This window comes from Mus musculus, chromosome 7 (assembly GCF_000001635.26).
Source record: "Mus musculus strain C57BL/6J chromosome 7, GRCm38.p6 C57BL/6J".
Classification (NCBI taxonomy): domain Eukaryota; kingdom Metazoa; phylum Chordata; class Mammalia; order Rodentia; family Muridae; genus Mus; species Mus musculus.
Window position 1 is genome coordinate 5,164,056 of NC_000073.6, and position 6,000 is coordinate 5,170,055.

A 6,000-nucleotide genomic window follows, 5' to 3' on the forward strand; every position below is an offset into this window, starting at 1 on the left:
TTAGGTTTATTGAAGGATTACTCTCTTGCTTTTTCTAGGGTGTAGTTTCCATCCTTGTGTTGGTGTTTTTCCTTTATTATCCTCTAAAGGGCTAGATTTGTGGAAAGTATTGTGTGAATTTGGTTTTTATCATGGAATACTTTGGTTTCTCCATCTATGTTAATTGAGAGTTTTGCTGGGTATGGTAGCCTGGGCTGGCATTTGTGTTCTCTTAGGGTCTGTGTAGCATCTTTCCAGGATCTTCTGGCTTTCATAGTATCTGGTGAGAAGTCTGGTGTAATCCTAATAGGCCTGCCTTTATATGTTACTTGACCTTTTACCCTTACTGCTTTTAATATTCTATCTTTATTTAGTGCATTCATTGTTCTGATTATTATGTGTCAGGAGGAATTTCTTTTCTGGTCCATTCTATTTGGAGTTCTGTAGGGTTCTTGTATGTTCATGGGCATCTCTTTCTTTAGGTTTGGGAAGTTTTCTTCTATAATTTTGTTGAAGATATTTGCTGGCCCTTTAAGTTGAAAATCTTCATTCTCATCTACTCCTATTATCCGTAGGTTTGGTCTTCTCATTGTGTCCTGGATTTCCTGGATGTTTTGAGTTAGTATCTTTTTGCATTTTGCATTTTCTTTGATTGTTGTGCCCATGTTCTCTATGGAGTCTTCTGCACCTGAGATTCTCTTTTCCATCTCTTGTATTCTGTTGCTGATGCTTGCATCTATAGCTCCTTTTTTTCTTTCCTAGGGTTTCTATCTCCAGAGTTGTCTCACTTTTGGTTTTCTTTATTGTTTCTATTTCCCTTTAGGTCTTGGATGATTTTGTTCAATTCCATTAACTGTTTGTTTGTGTTTTCCTGTAATCCTTTAAGGGATTTTTGTGTATCCTCTTTAAGGACTTCTACCTGTTTAGCAGTGTTTTCCTTTAATTTTTTAAGGACTTCTACCTGTTTAGCACTGTTCTCCTGTATTTCTTTAAGTGAGTGATAGATGCCTTTCTTAAAGTCCTCTACCAGCATCATGAGATATTATTTTAAATCTTAATCATCCTTTTCGGGTGTGTTGTGGTATCCAGAACTGGCTGAGGTGGGAGTGCTGAGTTCTGATGATGGTGAGTGGTCTTTGTTTCTGTTAGCAAGATTCTTACATTTGCTTTTCACCATCTGGTAATCTCTGGCCTTAGTTGTTATAGTTGTCTCTGGCTGGAGCCTGATTCTCCTGTGATTCTGTTAACCTCTGTCATCAGTCCTGGGAGTCCAGCTCTCTCCTGAGTACCAGTGGTCAGAGTGCTCTCTGCAAGCAAGCTCTCCCCAGACTGCCTTTTGTCTGAGGATGAAGGCCTGAAACAGGGCCTGTCCCTGAAGATGTGTTGCCTCTGCAGTCTGTGCACTCACCTGCACAGACTATTCCCTGAGTTACCTGGGACCCAAGATGGCTCCCTCACCTGCTCTGGCAGTCAGAGCCCTCCCAGGTGGCCACCTCTCCTCTGGCAGGGAAGGTGCCCGGATGTCTGTAGCCCCGAATGGGGTCTGTCCCAGAAGTTGTGTTGCTTCTTCTTGTCCCAGAAGCTGTGTCACTTCTGCAGTCCTCTTGCTCACCCTCTGCGAGCTCACCTGTGCAGACTGGTCTCCGAGGGACAGGGGACACAAGATTGCTCCCTCACCTCTATGTAGAGCTGTAGTTATTCTTTGTATGAATTTAGTGAAAGACTTTTTAAACTTTGGGTGATCTTTGTAAATCTTTCCAATCTTTTGCAATTACATGATTTTCTGGGGTCCAGTTATTACATATCTGTTTTACATATGGTGTATGTAAACCATAAATAGTTATTGCTCCATTAAATCTTTGTAAATCTTTAGCCTCTGTGGTTCACCACTCAAATTCTTGGTAATTTACTGAAACCTCTTCAATTGGTTCAAATTGAGTATCTGGACTGGAAAAATCATTTGAAATTTTTTTGATGGACACAAACTGCCTTTTTGCAGACTTGACTAGGTGATTGTGTAGGCTTTGCATTTAATTCATCTGAAATTTTATGAATCATGGGAATTTCCAAGTGTTGTTCTCTTGTTTGTACATTAGCAAGGATTTTTGTGCTTCTTTATCTAATCTTCTTTCTTCTGATCTCTCTTAAGAAGGATATATAAAATTGTAATCATTATTGAAAGTACAATTATTTGCATACTGAGAAGTGAAAAAATGTATATGGGATCCCCATGCCTTTTCTGCTTTTTAACACAGAGCATATTTTCCTTTTAAAATCTCTCCTTTCCACAGAGAATTGAGTTTTTTTAAAAACTATTTCTTCTAAGGTTATCTATACCCCTCTCTTTATTTATTTTATTTTATTTTATTTTATTTTATTTTATTTTATATAGCACTTAGTCACAATCAAACATTACTGTAGCTGGTCCGAGGCTTTTCTGTGCTGGAGATTTCAGTGTCCATCTGGACCTGGCTTCTTCAACTCAGGCCACCTTCTGTGACTGACTTGACAGGAAGGGCACCATGAGCTGTTATCAGCTTCTCAGAGGTCTCCTTCCACGGTGCCAACATCTCATGTACTCTGTCTACAACCAACTCTTTCTGTCCTTTGGTGACAGTTGAGCCTCCTTTCTGTGAACAATGGCTGGTAGTTTTAGGCCCAAATGCCCAGCTATGCTGGGCAGGGTCAGAGCCTCTAATTTCCACACACTCTGGGAAAAGGGTGACAGATGCTGTATCAGCCACTGGGGCACAGTTGATCATGAATGGGCTGTGGTACTTGCCTGCCAACTGTCCCAGTCCTACTTCACATCACAGTTCTGGGAAGTATTCTGCCTCGGACACTGCTACACACACTCCAGTGAAGTGTGCTTGGCAGGCCAAGAGGCCTGGAAGCACTCACGAGGCAAAGAGTTTCACTGAAACTCACCTCCTGGAGCTTTGAAGTTCTCATTAACCCGAATACTCATACTCTATCCCCGTGTTAGTCTAGTGTATGGATCCATGTGCTCTCTTTTAGTATTATTTTATTATAAGTGCCTTTAAGATTGAATTCTGACATAGTTAAGCCTCCCACCAGTGTTCCAATGTGCCAGAAGGGACGAGTTTGGAATCCGTTATGAATGCAGTAAGGAAGTTACCTATTCAGTAACTAATTAAGCATTACAGAAGACAGAACCAGCAGCTCAGGGTTGGTCTGCAGAGTATTTACTAAGGACAGTAGCAAATCTCACCCAAACAAGGGAATACCATGAAAGAGCCAGGGAATCCCACTGAGATAGAAATCTTCAGTACAGACTACATTGCATATTAAAAGCAAGTTGGTGAATTCTTCTGACAAATGGAGATTCTACGCAGATACTTAAAAGTTACTCTCATACTAGAAATTATCAGGGCCCAGGAAATAGGGGAGTTGTGGTATTGCAGTATTCATGAGAAAGTCTGCTAAAGTAGAACCCCTGTTTGTGGGCTTAACAATAGACTAGCTTTCCACCTGGCTCCCTTCTTAGTGGCAGCAACCTGGTCCCCACCTTCTTTTGATGTATACATTCCTTTTGTATTGTGTTACTGAAACTTGGTGGATTGTATCTTGTCTGGTTTCTTGCTATTCTGCTGTATAAAAAGTTTGATGCTAGACCTGACAAAACACATTCAGATTTCTACACAATCTCCTGTGTGCATCTGTCTGTCATTCCCGCCAACTCCTTGCCCATCTGCACCCAGAGACCCTGTCCATGCAGACAAAGCGACCCAGAGGTTCTGTGTCATGACACATGCCTGAGACTTCAGTTCCCTGTTTCTCCTCTGCAGCCAGCTTTGTTGTACAATATGCAATCTAAAGGAGACTCTAGTTCATAGGAAATGTTTCCTCCCTGCCTTTCCACCCGTGGCTTTCCCAGGCTCTAATCTTGGATTTTATGAGCCCTTATATTAGACACCAGATGTAACCTTGGGCATTTTATGCCCACCTCAGCTCCCAAATAATGACCCAGAGAGTTATAGTGCCTAGACCTTAAGATAGGCTTATTTACACTGGCTCATAATTCACTTATTCCTTTTATACTGATCTATGTTCTGCCACAGGGCACATTACCTCTCCACAGTTTCATAATCAGACTTCTTCTGTATCTCATTGGTGAATCTCCCTACACCTGATTCTTTTCCAGAATTCCTCTTTTGTGCAAAGGCCCACCTTACTATTCCTGATTTTGAAATGGAGCATACTCCTTTTATTTTAACCAGTCAGAAGATGCCTCAGGCAAGCAAGGATGGACAGATACATCTTCAATAATGTATAAAAACATTATCCCTATGATAGGCACAAAGTGGAGTGAAGGAATTTTGCCTTCTTGTGTGTCTCTGTGCTGAGTTATATAAGTGTCTCTTGTCCGTGAATCAGAATTGTAATTATTACCAGTAGCCATAAATGGTGCTATGGTAAGATTTCCTCCCAAAAGTAGGAGGCTTGGTTTTGGTGAGTTTTATTCCACAGAAATCTAAGAGGCCATGCATTTCCCTAATTTGTAGTTTTTAATAAACTGTGATGAGATGTTTCCCATGATAGAAAAGGAAAGGAACCACCTTGAATGTTCCTGCAGCCATGCAGGTGTCAGGGGTGTCTGCAATGTGTTAGATCATCAGCCTGACCACAGGTGTAGGAACTCCAGTAACCATGCTAACAGTAGTTATTGACTGCTGTGTAATCAGTGATTTCTTTCTTCAGGAGAAACAGATACAAGGTTTTGGCCAATGCCTGAGTGGTCTGTCAGAGTTCAGGCATAGATTTGAAGACCTCCTATCAACACTATGGAGAGCCATGCCAGGAGGTTACATGTGTCCTTTCAATGTGTCTGAATGCAATATGCTGGTGTGAAAGAAAATCAAAAGAAGAGTGTAAGCCCTCTGAGTGATAAGGCTTAGGGCCTTTCCAGTGATACCAAAGGCTAGGAGTGCACTCACCCTATCCTGTGCTAACCAGAGGTCTTGTTGAATCTTTATTATGTGTTATATGTCACTTTGAGTCTGCCTCTGCCTTTGGGTATCCAGGTACAATTGCACACTAGGCTGGACTGGAAGGAATGAAGCTTAGATGGGCTGGTGTGTTAGCAGAGCCTTGTGGCCAGTGAGACTGTAGGAGAACAGTCATTTCTGGACATGGTTTTCAGTGAAAGAGATATATGTATTGAGGGTGAACAAGGGCTACATAAATCTTGCAGTGACAGTATGGGTATTTGGGGTGGGCATATATCATTGGCAGAGGCTGGGGTGCTGGGAATGCTTCACTTACATGAAGAGGATTATCCCATGGATAATCAACTTCAGCAAAGTGACTGAATATCAAATTAACTCAAATAAATCATTAGCCTTCCTTTATACAAATGGTATACCGGCTGAGAAAGAAATTAGGGAAACAATTTCCTTCACAATAGCCACAAATAGTATAAAATACCTTGGGATAACTCTAACCAAACAAGTGAAAGACGTGTATGATAATAATTTCAAGTTTCTGAAGAAAGATATCGAAGATCTCAGTAAATGGAGACATCGTCTATGCTCATGGATTGGCAAAATTAACATAGTAAAAATGGCCATCCTATCAAAGGCAATCTATAAATTCAATGCTATCCCCATTAAAATCCCAACACAATTCTCCAAAGACATGGGAAGAACAATTTTAAAATCCATATGGAAAGGCAAAGAAACCAAAATAGTGAAAACAATTCTTAACAATAAAAGAAGAGCTGGGAGAATCACCATCTCTGACCTCAAGCTTTACTACAGATTAATAGTGATAAAAACTTAATGGTATTAGTACAGAGGCAGACATGTTGATCAATGAAACAGAATTGAAATAAAATAATAATTGAAATAAAACCCAGAAAACACACACACACACACACGTACGGTCACTTTATTTTTCACAAAGATGCCAAAAATATACAATGGAAAAAAGAAAGCATCTTCAATAAATGGTGCTGGTATAACTAGCTGTCTTTATGTAGAAGAATGAAAATAAACCCAT